The sequence below is a fragment of the Myxocyprinus asiaticus genome, chromosome 8 (assembly GCF_019703515.2).
Source record: "Myxocyprinus asiaticus isolate MX2 ecotype Aquarium Trade chromosome 8, UBuf_Myxa_2, whole genome shotgun sequence".
NCBI classification, from domain to species: domain Eukaryota; kingdom Metazoa; phylum Chordata; class Actinopteri; order Cypriniformes; family Catostomidae; genus Myxocyprinus; species Myxocyprinus asiaticus.
In genome coordinates, this window is record NC_059351.1 from 31,221,898 (window position 1) to 31,239,301 (window position 17,404).

Below are 17,404 nucleotides of genomic sequence, written 5' to 3' on the forward strand. Positions count from 1 at the left end.
GATATGTTTATTGCAGCCATAATAGAATTAAAGAAATAACAACTTGATTATGATTGAAATTAAGATACACTGTATGCAGTAGATAATGTGTAATTTGTCATACGTAGCATTCTACATTCATGACGCTAATAGTTAATTCTATATGTGGTCATAATCACATGACATGGTTTTTAAGAATTAACAAAATAACAGAATACTCACTGTCCTGTTTTAGGAAAGAAAATGAGAAGTATTGTGATACTGCTTGGTATCATGATGCCTTAGCTGGTGTAGTATTGTAAGATATGACTATGGTATTGTGACAACCCTACCCTACCCTACAAGTGCTACTTGGTGAAATCACAGTTATCTGTCAGATTCACTGGCTAACTGTAGTTGAAGTTAGCTAAATGTTGCTTGCATTGTATGGCAGTACTAGGGATTGTAAAAAACCCTTGAAATACAATAACTTTTGTGTCAGTTGTCAGAAAACAGACAATTAAAGTATTGTCCAGGATTTGTATGCTTCATGTGAGAGAGGTAGAATGAAGGCATTACTGCATGATATGAGGATCAACCCAACTGTGACTGTTAATACATTCATGATATCTATGCAAGTTGCTTCAGATGTGTGGATGGCTCATCAGTTGCATAAGATGAAAACTTTAAATAAACAAGAAATAACTGAAGCAGAGCAGGGAATAGCATTGAGGAACCTTTGATCATTTATGAAGTCATTGGTAGAAATGTGCAAATGTGTCGCATTTCAGTTCTGACATGCTGCCACCTGTTTCCCTACCTCATGCAAACATGTGTATACACAGGCAGGCATGTTGGCTTGTTAGCCCAGTATTGTCAATCTGTGTGTCATAATGTCCACAAACTGAGCTTGGAGCAGCTAGGAGGAAAAACGAGACAGATACTCAAGCATATTTTGGCTTGTAAGCAAATTATTCCTATCACATAGTCACAGATGTAGAGCTGACAGTGTGAAAGGGTTTAAGGTAAATTTGTCTCACAAGTCATATTAATTTCCATGCCTAATTAAGGTTTGGCGGCCGTGACATTGATGGTGCTTCAGTGGAGCAGCAGATCAATAAAATCTTTCCCTGAGAAACTGACTCTCCTAAAGTCAAAACCACCAAGCTATTTTACCACAATGTCGCTCTATTTCCTGGACTGAAGAAACTTCATTTCCTGGCCTGAAGGAAGCAAAGAATCTTTGACACAAAATCTTTCTTCCCTCCTCTCCCAATCCCTCAGCTGCCAAAGCCCAGGGCCCAATTAACCTGAGCCAGCATTTTGTCACAGCCAATACAATACCCAGGCTATACCACCCAATAAAACATCCACAACACCATCTGTAGAGCCCCATTCATGCTAGGCCAATGCAAGGACAAGGTAATTAATTATTGAGGAATGGTGAATATTTCACATGGAGGGAGAGTCATGGCTTGGCCCGGCAGACATTTTCAAGGTAAATATTTAAAGATCGATACCTTGCATGCTGGGAGAGAAAGTGGTCCTTGAGGGAGTGGAGTGAATGTACAGAAGGTAGAGAGAGAGAGAGAGAGAGAGAGAGAGAGCTCTGAGTAGAACAGCATTCATTTTCCATAACCACTGTAAATCATTTCTCCAGCAGGGGTTCCTTGTGAGATGGCAGAAAACATTTTGGAAAATCAGTGGTTTTGAATGAGTGGGCATTCCTTTTTCTTCCATTCTTCTGCACCACCAACACTCAGCAGGAGAGGAGGATAGAACTCTAGAAAATCCAAATGGGGACGTAACCTCTCTCTACATGGTCTATTATGTTCATACTGAACCTTTACTATGCCAGATCTTTCAGCACAATGCACAGAGTGAGCACTAATATCGCTAAATGTCAAGTAGTGAGCATATATAATAATTCTCTCAGAAAACATGGCTGTGTAGTATTCTCCACTTATTGAGACACAAAGAAACTTCTTTGTTTCCAAAGGATACACGAGAGGTGTGGGTTGGACTGTGACTTCCAGATGAATGTGAAGAGCTGAAAAGCTGCTGGTATGAAATTGTCAGGCTTTTATATATGGATGAAATGGTACAGACCATGTTTTCTAGATGTTATAACAATAATCATTCATTTTAATTTTTTTTTTTTTTTTTTTTTTTTTTTTTGATAACTTTTCATACACTTATGAGGAAATATGAGGAAAAACTGTATAAACATCATATCTGATTTCTTTCGGATGGTTTGTTTCAATGAGCCGGTTCAAAAAACCAATTCACCAGTTCATTTACGTCATCCCGTAATGAAGTCACTGTACATAATGCTAATGCGCCTGCGTTGTCAAACACATTCAGTAAAGCCATATGTAAGCACATATAGCTGATTATTACATTTTATTTAATTAAGTTATAATAATAACAGTGTTCATTGTGATCAGTGTTTCATTCAGTGATCTTACAATACGTCCTACATTAAAGTTTTGCACCTAAAGCACCCAATACTGACACTGATATACAAATGTGGATGTTCTACACATGTCTAAAGCATATAAAGTGAGTACACTAGTCTTTCCGATTAACATTTTTTATTGATTCGTAGATATAACACAGAAAAACACAACATATATACAGTAAATCAACATTTAACCCCCACTATTACCACTCCCCCTCCCCAATCACCAACCCCATCCTGACCCCCAACAAACACCCTTGTGGTCACACATAAGAATACACACACACACACACACACACACACACAAAAATACAATAAAAAAATACAATAATCACACATCCAAAACTATACCTCTCACTCCACAGCTCCTCCCTGAGAGTCCCCCAAAAACGCTAAAAAACTGCCCCATTTCCTATCAAACAAATCCCAAATCCCCAGCCTTCTACATGACACCTCCTCGAAAGCTGCCACGCTCCCCATCTCCACACACCACTCCCGAAATGAGGGTGCTCCAGCTGACTTCCATCCCCTTAAAATAAGCTGTCTGCCTATCATAATACTGGTCAGAACCCAATTTTTTATGTGTTTATCCCCATCGCCCAAAATACAGAGTCTGGAGCAAAATGAAATTTGAGTGCCCAATACGTCACACATAAAACTCTGAACATTCAACCAAAATTCTTGGATCTTAACACACCACCAAAAAACATGGGTTGTGTCTCCATCTTCTGATTGGCATTGCCAGCAGGTGGGTGTGTCTTTAAGATCAAGCCTATATAATCTAGAGGTGGTCCAATAGAATCTATGTAAAATCTTGAATTGCATAAGGCGCACCCTTGCATCTCTAGATACAGACTTAACGTGTTTTAGAATCCTAGCCCACACTCCCTCCTCCAATACCAAGTTTAAATCTTTCTCCCATAATCTCTTGATAGAAATTAAAGTTCCATACCCCAAACTCTGAATTAGCAGGGAGTAATACACAGATGCCTCATGACCATTTCCAAAAGCAGTAATCACCCCTTCCAGAGTATCTGCCACTTTAGGGGGGTGTATGCTACTCCCAGAAATCGTACAGAGCAGGTTTCACAGCTGTAAATACCTATAGAACTGAGATCTGGGAATCCCAAAATGCTGAACCAAATTTTCAAAGGATCTCAACACTCCACTCTCATATAGGTCACCAAGCATATTAACCTTCCTCACAATCCACTCTGATCAGCAGAAAGGGGACTTATTAATACATAATTTGGGGTTCAGCCATATGCTCAAGCAACATTTAAATAAATGTCCGAATTAAACACTCTGGACGCTTTTGTCCATACCGAGTGCAAATGCGAGATAAAAGGGTGTAACTTAACTTCTCCGATTAGTTTGATTGAAAGGCTTTGCAGTGGTGAAATAGGGGAAAGAACTTCTTGTTCAATACAAAACCAGGGAAGGGCTCTCTCAGGTGGAAGTGACCAGTGAGCCAAATGTCTGAGACTGAACACATAGTAATAAAACAAAATCTTGGGTAGGCCTAGCCCTCCTTTGTCTATCGGCCTATGTAATATATTAAAATGCAATCTGGGATGTTTACCATTCCAAATGATGGACTTCGCTATGCTATCAAATTCCTTGAAATAAGAGGGGGGGGACATCTACAGGTAGTTACATTTTGGAATACAATTAATTTTAATAACATTAACCTTCCCAATCATCGATAAATGTAATGAAGCCCACCTGCTCACATCGCTCGAAAACCTTTTTATTAAAGGGTCAAAATTAACACTAACTAAATCAGACAAATTTGCTGGGAATAAAATCCCCAAATACTTAATGCCCTGTTTGGGCCACTGGAAGGCGCCTGGCTGAAAAGCCGTTACTGGGCAGTACGCTGTCAGAGCCAAAGCATCGGATTTAACCCAATTGACTTTGTATCCTGAGAAATTGTCTGTGGAGACAAGGCATAGATCTAGTAGGTTCAGAGACAAATAATAAAATATCACCACACCTCCCGCCACCACCCTTGGAAAATCATCTTCCTTTTTATCGCGGCTGCTAATGGTTCCAGAGCAAGACAGAACAATAATGGGGAAAAAGGGCAGCCCTGCCGAGTGCCCCTATTCAGAGTAAAATAATCTGAAATTAATCCATTTGTTTGTACCGCTGCTACAGGGTGTCTATAAAGTAACTTAATCCAACCAATAAATGTACTCCCGAACCCATACATTTCCAAAATCTTAAAAAGATAATCCCATTCTACCATATCAAACACCTTTTCGGCGTCAAGTGAGATGGCAGCGATCGGAGATTGATCGTTCGCTACTGACCACATGTTATTGATGAGACACCTGATGTTATCAGAAGAGCTACGGCCCCGAATAAATCCCACCTGATCTATATGTATAAGTGATGTCATAACTTTACTTAATCGATTAGCCAAAATGTTTGACAATATTTTTTACATCTAGTTGGATCAGGGAGATTGGACGGTAACTTTTACACTCGCTTGGATCTTTGTCCTTTTTAAGAATCAGACTGATCCGGGCTTGTGTCATGGTTGGAGGAAGCTTTCCATTCTTTAATGAATCAGTATAAACTTCTAACAAAAGTGGAGCCAGTTCTGTAGCATAGGATCTAAACAATTCTGCAGCAAAACCATCTGGCCCCGGAGCTTTGCCAGTAGGTAGGGACGTAATTACCTCGTCAAGCTCCTCCAAGGTTATCTCAGAATCAAGAGAGTTTTTTTGCTCAGTCATCAGTTTAGGAAGATCTAATGGTTCCACAAATTTTCTAATATCTTCATCAGTAGACGAAGACATGGAACTATAAAGATCAATTTAGAATTCTTTAAAGGCATTATTAATATCAATGGCTGAAGTAAAAATTTCACCACCAGCAGATTTCACTGAGGGAATGGTAGAAAAAGACTCTCTCTGCTTTATATATCTAGCCAAAAGCTTTCCTGCTTTGTCACCCGACTCAAAGTATGACTGTCTTGCCCTGAATAACCAAAACTCCACTTTCCGCGATAAAATAGTATTATATCTATATTTCAATCGGGTCAATTCTCTGAGGCCATCAGTTGATATACAGTGCTTCAGCTCTGCACTTTTAATATTTCCTTCCAACTCCATAAGTTTTTGTGCTTTGGATTTTTTGATGAATGAGGCATAATGTATGATCCGACCCCTAAGAACCGCCTTAAGTGCCTCCCAAGCCATGCCCACAGAGGATACTGAGGACCAGTTGGTCTCCATATAAACACTGATTTCAGTCTTTAACATTTGTTGGAAATCAGGATTTTGCAAAAGGGATACATTAAGGCGCCAACTATATGATTTCTTTTTCTCTATATGTGGCAACACCTCTAAACTCACCAGGGCGTGATCTGAGACTAAAATGTTTCCAACTGAGCAATCAACAACAGATGAAATGAGGGATTTGGATATCAAAAAACAAAAAAAAATCTATTCTAGAATAAATCTTATGGACTGATGAAAAAAATTTACAGTCCCTACCAGATGGGTTCAAAAGTCTCCAAATATCTGTAAGACCAAGATTTTTACACATCCTGTGAAGCGTCAATGTTGCTCTAGGGTGCTTGCACACTTCTGCTTCACTATGATCAAGGACTGAGTCAATCAAAAGATTAAAGTCTCCTCCCAGTATTATATCATGAGGGGTGCCAGCGGTTTGCAGCATCCCTTCAAGATCTATAAAAAAGCCCTGATCATCAGCGTTAGGTGCGTAAATATTAGCCAAAATCAACCTTTGCCCTTGAATTTCAGCTAAAACAATAATTACTCTTCCTAATTTATCTTTAATCTGTTTGAGACATTTGAATTGTAGATGTTTATTTACCAATATAATGACTCCCTTGCTCTTACTTGAGCCAGCACTAAAAAAAAAAAGTCCACCCCATATCTTCCCAAATTTTTCAGCTTCCTGCGGGGAGAGATGCGTTTCTTGAAGAAACACTATATCATATTTCTTACGTTTAAGAAAAGTTTTTAAGGGGTGCCCCAACCCATTTACATTCCATGAAAGATAGTACACTTATATTAACATTTGACATTTTGATAAAGTAGAAAAAATAAATTGTGTGTCAAAAACAAAATTATACAGGCCACATTCCCCATTAGTGAAACAATCAAACCCCGAACTTCCCCCTGAACAATACAAACAGAAAAAAGAAAAACGTGCGCATTAACCCCATGCACAAAAGCGCCAACCGGCGACAATCCCTTTAAACTCAAAAGGTCCATGAACACCCACGAGCCCCCACAAATTTGTGAGGCAAAATTACATAACAGAAAATACTTTGGAAAATAAATCCAGCAAATGGGAAGAATGAACACAAAGAACATGTAGATTCATTCACAGAACTGTCTCAAAGGTGTGATCTTCCACAAATCAAATTTCAGCTGAAATAAAACTGTTCAGATTCCTCGGACAGACAAACGAATGTTCAGTGAGCCAGCTGTTATGAGTTCAACGGATGACGTATTCATTCCAATATCCCGTAAAAAAAACTCAACAAAACAAACTACAGGCAGCAGGAGGAATAAGCACGAAGAACGAACAGATTAATCCACAGCTGTTCCAAAGGAGTGTTATTCAATAAAACAAGCTCCAGCCGCTAGGCGGAACCAACACAAAAAGAAACAAAACCGGCATCCCTGCTCCCCGGGTGGTCGAGTCAATTCACTCGGAGGCCGCATAAAAGTGTATACCATGACTTACGTAATCCGTGAACTTTATAAAAGACATCCTTTGTGTGAGCATGTAGATATTTTGCGGTCATCCGTAGTGTCCACTCTCAAACTGGCCGGGAACTTCAATGCAAAATTTCTTTAAGGAAAAGTGTTATTCACAAAAACAAGCTCCAGCCGCTCGGCGGAGCACACGCAAAAAGAAAAAAGAAACCAAAATGATGCCCAGCTTCCTCAAGAGTAAGTACAGTGAGTCGACCCACTCACATGAAAAACATCCAATGGTTTACTCAGACATTGATTCAATAAAAGACATTGCCTGATTTGGACATGTAAATACTTTGCGACCGACCTTCGTTTCTATTCTCAGTTTGGCTGGAAACATTAGAGCAAAAGTAATCTTTCGCTGATGTAATAGTTTCTTACATTCCTTGAACCGATCACGTTTCTCTTTTGTCGAGTTCGCAAAGTCCGTGAACAAGAAAATATTATGGTTTTTCCAAGAAAGCTTCCCTTTGCTCCTCGCCTGGCACAACACAAGATCTTTATCGGATGATCTCAGAAATCTGGCCAGAATCGGTCGGGGCCTGTCTCCCTCAGCAGATCTGTGAGCTGGGACTTAACCTGGGATTTCCAGCTTGTGGCCTGTTATGTCGAGCAGACTCGGGAAAAGCTCCTCTAAGAATTTCACCATATCTCTGCCCTCCTCATGCTCAGGAATTCCAACAATTCGAACGTTATTCCTGCGGCTTCTATTCTCAAGATCTTCAAGCTTTTCAAGGAGATGTTCCAAATCAACTTTGGTCGCGGGTGGATTAGCGGTTAATTCCCTCTCCGAAGATTCCAAAAAATCTATTCGTTTCTCAACATCAGTCACTCCTGTAACTAACTCAGAGAATTTTGTTTCCATCGCCGTAATCGATCGACGTATTACAACGAGATCCTTCAAGTCAGCAAGAATCTTCGTCAACATCACTGACATGTTGGACAACTGATGCTGGATTCCTTCTCCCGCTGCGCCATCCAAATCGAGTCCCCGGTCTGTAGGTCTGTCGGGGCTTTCATCCTGAACACGTAAGTGTCTTTTAATGTCTCCAGAGCCTGAGGATTTTGACGTCTTTGCCATGTTTTGCATCAAAGAGCAAATGTGTAACTGGGTGTATCAAAATTCACCACATTATAACATGAAAGTAATTAAAAATTTTGCAAAGTGCGCAGAGCTCATTGCTCACATGTCTGCCCCTTGCATGGCGTCACGTGACCTCCTTTTTGGCAGTTTCTGTGCAACCTGCTAAATAAAAATTATCTAGCAATTCTATGTAAATTTTTAACTAAATATCAATAACTTTTTTTTTTTTTTTGCCAATTTTGTCGCTTGTGAAAAATCCACCTGAAGTAATGTGAGGCAGAGAGCAGACGCTGTTCAGACCTGCCTGGAAACCGGCCTGCTAGTTAGATAAGTTATCTAGCTAGTTGATTTTCCCATGTAATAAAAAATGGTAGATATATTTCTATAATTTAGAAGATTGCCTTACCCATCCATTAAACAGACATGATTTTAGATTGTGTGCAGCTTCCTGTTCACAAGGAAAGTGTGAGAGGGCTGTCTGCAGTTGTACATTCTGGTTAGTCTGCAACCCTTTGGTGACTATTCAGTGTACGGATTTGTGAAGAACACACTGCTGGCTACCAATTGTGTACTTTTTTCTGTTGTAGAGATGGATAGGGACTATGGCTCCCATGAGGGCATGAGCACACAGGGGGAAGATCTGCTGGACTAGGAACTACTGCAGGAAGACCCGGACCACGAGGAGATGGAGGATGAGATGGAACCTGATCCCCAGCCAAGACCATCAACTGGGTATTTATGAATGTGTATGCATTGTTTGTTTCTATTTCTCATATGACTGGTACTCACAGTAACACTAACATTGTTACTCTTATTATTTTGGGTTTGGCTAGCCATCCTCGCACAGGTCCCAAGTCAGCTAGAAAGCTTAAACGCTTCCCTGACTCTGTTTCTTATCCCTCGTAATCTGACACTGATTCACAGGCACCAAAACCTCTCCCATTTAAGCCTAGCTGTCCATTTGGTATTGACTTAGGTAACGTGTGTCAGGCTATGTGTTCAACCTCCAATATGATGTTGCGAGAAATTGACTTTTTCATGCTGTTTTTTACTCAGGCTGAGATATGCAGCTTTACAAACTGTCAGGGGTGGGAGCTCATCCTAAACTATCCGTCATATTCCAGCTACCAAGGAGCTTGGATGGAGGTGACCCCGATGAATTTTAAAAATTTCTTGGGTTGCTCATTTACATGGGGTTTTCAATTCTCCCTGATTCCCATCGTCATTGGGGAACCAAGTCACTTCAGGGCTCGTGGGCGAGGGGATATATGTCGCGTGACCGCTACAAGGCTCTTTTAGCAGCTCTACATGTTGTAGACCCTACCACAGAGGATAATCAGGATTGCCTTAGGAAGTTTCGTTATCTTATGGACCACCTCAAACAAAAATGCCAGCAGCTCTTTCAGCCAAACCAAAATCTCACAATAGATGAACGTATGGTCAAGTCTAAAGCTCAGTCAGGATTTAAACAATACATGAAGGGCAAGCCTACTTGGTGGGGTTTTAAATTATGGTTAATTGCAACATCAGACTAGGGGTATACTCTCGACTTTAATGTTTACACAGGTAGTCATGATGGGCGTGTCACTGACTTGGCCACCAAAGTAGCCGAATCGTCACTGCAGCCATTCAAAGACCAGGGCCACAATGTTTGGTTTGACAACTTTCACACGTCCCCAGCTCTTATGGTTAAGTTATTAGAAATGGGAACTAATGCCTGTGGGACATGCAGGGTGAATCGTCAACTGTTTCCTGCAGAATTTAAAGACATCAAAAGATGGGAACGCAAGACAGCTCGTGGGGATATGAGGTGGTGTAGGATTGAGGGGAATATACTTGTAATTCAGTGGAAGGACACGCGTGCAGTTACATACCTCTCCAATTTCCACAATGCGAATGGCTCAACCGAAATTACTTGGTTTGTAAAAAATTATGGTGACTGGACAAAAGAAGTAGTCCTTCAGCCCACTGTCATCAGCAATTATAACAAAAACATGGGCGGTATTGATAGGTCAGACCAAAGGATAAAATCTTACGACGTCCTACAAAAAACTCAGAAGTGGTGGAAGACTCTTTTTTTCCACTTCATAGACATTGCCATCGTCAATAGTTTCATATTGTTTAAGGAATGGCAACACATTCATGCAGCACCAGGGGATGAGCGAAGACCGGTGAACTTAACCCAGATAGATTTCAGAGAAAACCTGGCTCGTCAGCTGGGCAGTATCGATATTCATGCAAGTTTCCCTTGCATACACTAAAGCCTGTAGTCCCTCCTTCGTCATCACTCCACACAGCCCATGTCCCTAAATTTGAAGAGTCCTCTTAGAGATGTTGGCTATGCTATCGGAAAAGTAGGACTGAAAATAAAACTAAAGTAGCTTGTTGTGCACCAGAATGTAATGGCAAAAGACTTTGCTTGGTTTGCGATAGGAACTGTTTTCAGTCTTGGCAATCAGCTGAGTGTGACCAGTTTCGCGAAGAGGCCTAGGTTGGGCTGTGTTTACTGGTGTTGTCGTCCTCCCCCTCCCCCCTTTTCTCCCTCTCTTCTCTCCACAGGTATTGCAGTTGTAACGTCTGTGTAAGATCAGTGATGGCTAATTACACTTTGTATAAAAAAAACCCTTTTAGCCTTTTGACATTTGCATATAAATTACTGACCTGGCCTCCGCGTTTACATTTATATGGGTGCTAAATTGCAGATGGTCTTTATCACTATCAAAAGGATGCTAAAACAGGTCACCTCTGGAGTGTCTCCATCAAGCTTCAAACACATTCCACAGAAAGGGGGGTGACCCCCATGCCAGGCACCAGAGCAGTTGTCTGTCTCCAGTAATTCCAATACACGTCACACACACACCTAAAGACATTTTCTCTATTTAGGCCATAGTAAGCAGTTATAAATGTATCTGCTATATGCATGTGTCGTATGTATATTCCCCTATTATATTAACTTAGTTAAAACCCTTTACTTGTATTAGTTAGACGTTAAATGCCTATATTCAAGTGTATGAGTGTATCTCTGCGTTAATATCGTCTGGAGGTTACCTTCTTGGTATCAAAATGATTTTCTCTTTATTTCTCACACAATAATGTACACCATGTGATCGTGAAATGCATTGAACAATTCTTACTATGTTTTGAATTAAAAGCTGCACTAGCGATCCAGATCAGCAATAAAATGCGAATGGGCCATAAACGGAGACAAAGGATGTCTCTCCCGCTCAAAATGCATGCCCCTGATTGGCCACTCCACCCACAAAGTGGGTGCGGCAATGAACTATTAAAACTCCAGAACGCAGACTAATCATCGCTCAAAACTCTTCTTCTTGAGACCAACACACTCCAAAACTCTCCTCTTGAGTTTAACCTTCTGGCAGTGTTTACCTTCAAGTAACTTTGTGGATTTGCTGTGGACTTCTTCAACTCACTCCTAAAGAAATCGTCGAGAACCTCGTCTACCGCATCAAGACTCTTATTCAGCAACAAACCAATGCAAGTAACCATTTACAACTGATTAGATGCGCGTTTAAGTTTGAACCCCTTTTAAGGTGAATTGTGCCTCTGATGATTCTTATTTAGGTTGTGGTTAATTGAGGTGAAATACTGCCATTCTTTGCTCTTCTCTCTCCTTTCCTTACTTTCCTTCATTCTATATATGTATGTTTTGCTTAGTTTGTTTGTATGTTAGTTATAGTTTCATTTATTAAATCCCTTATATTCACAATTGATTGTCTCTGTGTTCCGCTCACAATTCAAAGTCACTGAATGTTGCTCCTTGCTACATGCTAAACTACTGCTAGCACTGTATAAGTAGGAAGGCTATTGTTCCTTGGCCAGGAAAGTAATCTTCCTAGAATTGATAAATAGTTATATTGTCTGCTCGGTGGACGGACAGATTGAATAATTGTAATATCGATTCTGCTACAGTTAATTCTAAGATCTAATCTAAATATTTATTATTAATTATAACCAGTTATAATTAATTATAAATAATTCCCTTTTTAAGCTAATTTGCTACACAGTTGAGTATTTATGAATTTATATATATTCTGTTCCTGCACTCTTATTAAAAATGTATTTACAGTAGATAGTTCGAAAGTTTGATTTTGTATGTTTTGCTGTGTAATTTGTGTGTAATTCTAATGTTCAAATTAAATAAAGTGTGTGTTTTATTGAACACATAAAATGTATATTTCAGTGTTTGTGTCCTTCAATTTCAGAGTCAATCTCAATTTATTAATACACGTGCTCAAAATGAGTATTTGAGGAGTGGTCATATGAAATGTATCTTAACATTCTAAATGTTTGTATTATTCTGTTTTCCCACTAATCACTAGAATGGTCATAATTTTTAAACAATAGATTATATTTCTAATCTGTCTGCTATTCTACATTGCCCACAAAATTATGTATATTTCAAACACACTAAGTTTCCCTCTAGTTTGTAAATAAAATGGTTGAAAATGCAGTTGTCTGATGAAGTATGGTGGCCAGAGAAGATTTTTGTAAAAATTGCTGTGTGAAATCTTATTGATAAAGGATGATTAGCCTTAAATAAGGCTATATGTAGTCATATATATATTTATATCATTTGAAAGCCCTAGTTCTTCTCTTCAATATGGTATATACAGTTCAGGTGTGTGATGTTATATGAATATGAATATAATATGAATTTGTATATGAATATCATATTCTGGCACAGAATGGAATTTTCAGAATTTTGGGCTCAGGCTTTAAAGGGTTAATAAAACGTTTTTCGAACAATGTGGGCAGGTGGGCTTCAATACATTTATCTATGATTGGGAAGGTTAATAATATTAAAATGAATTGTTTTCCAAAATTCAACTACCTGCTACAGACTCTCCCTAGATGTCCCCCTCTCTTATTTCATGCAATTTGATAGCATAGTCCTTCATTTGGAATGGTAAGCGTCCAAGATTACACTTCACTAAGTTACATAGGTCGATTGACAAAGGTGGGCTAGGCCTACCCAAGATTTTGTTTTATTATTATGCATTCCGTCTCAGACATTTGGCTCATTGGTCGCTTCCACCTGAGAGAGCCCCTCCCTGTTTTTTTATTGAACAGGAGTTCCTTTCCCCTATTTTGCAATTGCAAAGCCTTTCTATTAAACTAACTGGAGAAGTTAAGTCACACCCCGTTATCTCGCATATGCATGTGGTATGGACAAAAGAGTGTTTAATTCGGACATTTATTTAAATGTTGCCTTAAGCATATGGATGAACCCAAAATTACGTATTAATAAGTCCCCTTTCTGCTGGTCAGAGTGGTTTGTGAGGGAGGTTGATGCACTCGGTGACCTAAATGAGAGTGGAATGTTGAGATCTTTTGAAAAATGGTTCAACATTTTAGGATTCCCAGATCTCAGTTCTTTAGGTATTTACAGCTGCACCATCTGCTCTGTACTATTTTTTGGGGTTGCATACACCCCCCTAAAGTGGCAGATACTCTGGAAGTGGTGATTACTGCCTTTGGAAAAGGTCATGAGGCATCAGTGTATTATTTCCTGTTAATTCAGAGTCTGGGGAACAGAGCTTCAGCTTCTCTCAAGAGATTATGAGAGAAAGATTTAAACTTGGTATTGGAGGAGGAAGTGTGGGCTAGGATTCTATAAAAAACGTCAAGTCTGCATCTAGAGATGCAAGGGTGCATCTGATGCAATTTAAGATTTTACATTCCAATTCTATTGGACCCCCTCTAGATTGTATAGAATTGGTCTTAAAGACACACCCACCTGCTGGCGATGCCAATCAGAAGACGGGGACACAGGGACAAGAATGGTTGGTTGAGGGTTCAGAATTTTATGTGTAATGTATTGGGTATTCAAATTTAATTTTGCCCCAGACTCTGTATTCTAGGCGATGGGATGGTTATTAATATAGGGGATGAGTCCTGGCTGGTGTCATCATCAGAAGACAGGTCATCCTTAGGGGATGGAAGTCAGCTGGAGTGCCCTTGTTTCGGGAGTGGTGCACAGAGTTGGGCAGGGTGGTGGCATTTAAGGGATGATATACAGAAGGTTGGGCAACATGGGTTTATTTAATAAAAAATATGATGGGGGGGTCATGTTTTCTGTCATGTTTATTTAATCTGACACTGGAATCAATACAAATTGTTAATAACAAAAAAGGCCAAGTAACTCTCAAAATATAAGTAAGCGATCTTTACCTCTTATTACCTACCAGAGTCCTCCTGCTCATATAGTTTTTAGATAAGACTGACCAGTCGTAAATAAAACTTGACCATAGGTTACTAAACACAACATCCTATATCATACATTCTTCTACAAAAGTAAGGTTTAAACAAAATATTTAATTAGATGGAAATACTTTTAATTCTACTAAGTTTAAACAGATATGTATAAGCAAGAGTACAAACACTGATCATTTAACTAACAGACATATCTAAAACTATGTTTTTAAAGTTTATATGTCTTTCACAAAACTCCTCCACACACACACACACACACACATGTTGGTGTGGCTATCCTTATGAGCCTTAAGGATCGGGAAGATCGGGAGAATTCCCGCTGGGCCGGTCAAAAATTGGTCCGGTTAGGTCCGCATGTTGATTGACAAACTTTCATCATATGTCGCATAACAATTGCCAACAGTCCGTAACATCCGGTATTTAAAGGATCAGAATTGCATTCCATATTATAGCGGACGCAGTCTGTATTTTATCATCTCACACCCAAACAAATGAGAGAGTAGCCTGTGAGAGACGAAACTGATGTTGCGCCGCTTCACTTGACAGCGCGGGAAGGATCACGGAAGAAGAGCTCTTAAGAGAGAAGAGTGCTTATGAAAGTGAAAGTGGAGATTTACAGTAAAAAAATTATTAATTATTGATCTGTTTCTCACCGCTTCTCATTTACTTGCATTGAATGGACCAACAGTTCTTCTAAACTTCTTCATTCATGTTCTGCAAAAGAAAGTCATACACATCTGGGATGGCATGAGGATGAGGAAATGATCAAATATCCCTTTAACATTCACTTATTTTTACAACACATACAACGATGTCTTATGACAAAATGAAAATCTTAATGAATGCCGTATGTGGTATAATGACATGGAGAGCTTAAATAATTTTCAAGTAATTACATATATTGCATATTTTTGCTGAGATCTTGTTTTATTGTTATCATCTTCACCTCCAGTCCCCCTTTTGGGTGTGGGCTGACTTGGACATGACATCCCGGGCTGAATATGAATCCCACTCCGGCCCTGCTTATGAGGACTCAACATAAACTTAATGATTTTTATACTGTATGAACTATAGATCCTATCCCCTAACCCTAACCCTACCCCTACACCTAACCCTCACAAAAAAACGTTATGCAATTTTACATTTTCAAAAAAAACATAATTTAGTATGTTTTTTTAAGCAATTTGAATTATGGGGTCACTAGAAATGTCCTCATAAACCACATTTATAGCATAATACCCTTGTAATTACCAGTTTGTAACCTAAAGTATTCGTAAACCACCCAAATCCACCCACACACACTCTCTCTCTCTCACACACACACAGACACCTTAGTCTTCTGGTCTTAAAACGTAAAGATATTTCTGACCACCACACATGTTTAACACCATTCACTCCTTTTGGACAGCACACAGTAAAACATTAACCTTATACCAGAGAAAAGAAAAGCTTGTAGAAAAGACTATCTTGTCTTCTAACAGGGTAAAAGTATTGACATTTTTTATCTTTTTGGTCTTTGTCCTTTTTTTGGTTTTCTAAATTTCACCTATGGTAGCAAACAATACATAGACTTTAATTTTAAAATTGTTATACATGTACATTTTCATTAGAATGACAATGTTACCATACCAGGAGGGTATTGCCCTTCCGGCTGTGCCTGCCAGCAGGCTTTCCCCACCATTTCAAGACCTGGGAGGGAGACAAGGGGAGGGAAAAGAAGAGAGGGAAAGGGCAAGGCGGAGTGACAGTGAGACTACTCCTTCACCCTCTTGTGGATGACAGCCGCTCCTCCCCAGGTGGACAGCAACAAGTCCTCCGACACCTGGTAGATGGAACGCCCCTCTGCATTCTGGCGGCCGGTGGCAAGCCCCTCCGCCCCTGGCAGTGGCTCCACCACTCCAGGAAGCCAGCAGTGAGCCCCTCCTCCCCAGACAGCAGCTCCACCATTCCAGGCTGCCGGCAGCGAACCCCTCCTCCCGTCACGGACAGTGGCCATTCCTCCACGTCCACGCAGCCAGCAGCGACTCCTCCATCCCCCGGCAGATGGCCGCGGCTGCTCTTTTCGGCGGACTCCACGACAGCGCATCCCTCCTGGGATGGGCAAGGAGGAGGCGGGAACCGAACGAAGCATCAATGTAATATTTTAATGAAAACTTAGACACAAATCACAAACACACACACGGCAGCTGTGTGTGGCTCTCTCTCTCCTGAACTGCTGCATCCGGCTCGGCCTTATCCCTCTCTTGCCTTTCCGAATAAGTTATTGTGCTTCGGGCACATCCCTAGTTATAACTAATATTGTGTTAAGGTAAGCACTTGCCATTTTCTTTTACATTGTAAATGTAATGGTCACACTTAATTAGAGAGCACAAGTAGATGTAGAACTCAACCAAAGACATTAAATATGTATTTATTTGGTCATAAATGCTAGCATAACAATCCCACTGAATAATGTAGTTTTAGCCTACTGATTCAGTCATTGCGCCAGGCTTTATGAAAACAGAGAGGAAGGGTAAGCCTCTGTCATACACTACAACTGCAAAATAAATAATTCAAATATGAACTTTTGTAAAAACGTATAGTTTAAATTCAAACCAGTTTTATATTCAGTGATCATAAAACCTATTAAATTAAATGTAATGTTGTAAATTAGTAAGAAAATGGTTGTTAGCAAATAACACACCAGTTTATAATAAGCATACATTGCATACTGATCTGCTGTGGTTCATGATTTGAAGCTTATCTGTATGTTGTGTACTTTGTCGTTCTCATTCATTCAATGGATGAGACTAATTGTAGGTGAGTGGTGGTGGCGTAGTGGACTAAAGCACTGAACTGGTAAGCAAAAGGCTGTTGGTTCAATCCCCACAGCCACCACCATTGTGTCCTTGAGCAAGGCACTTAACTCCAAGTTGCTCCAGG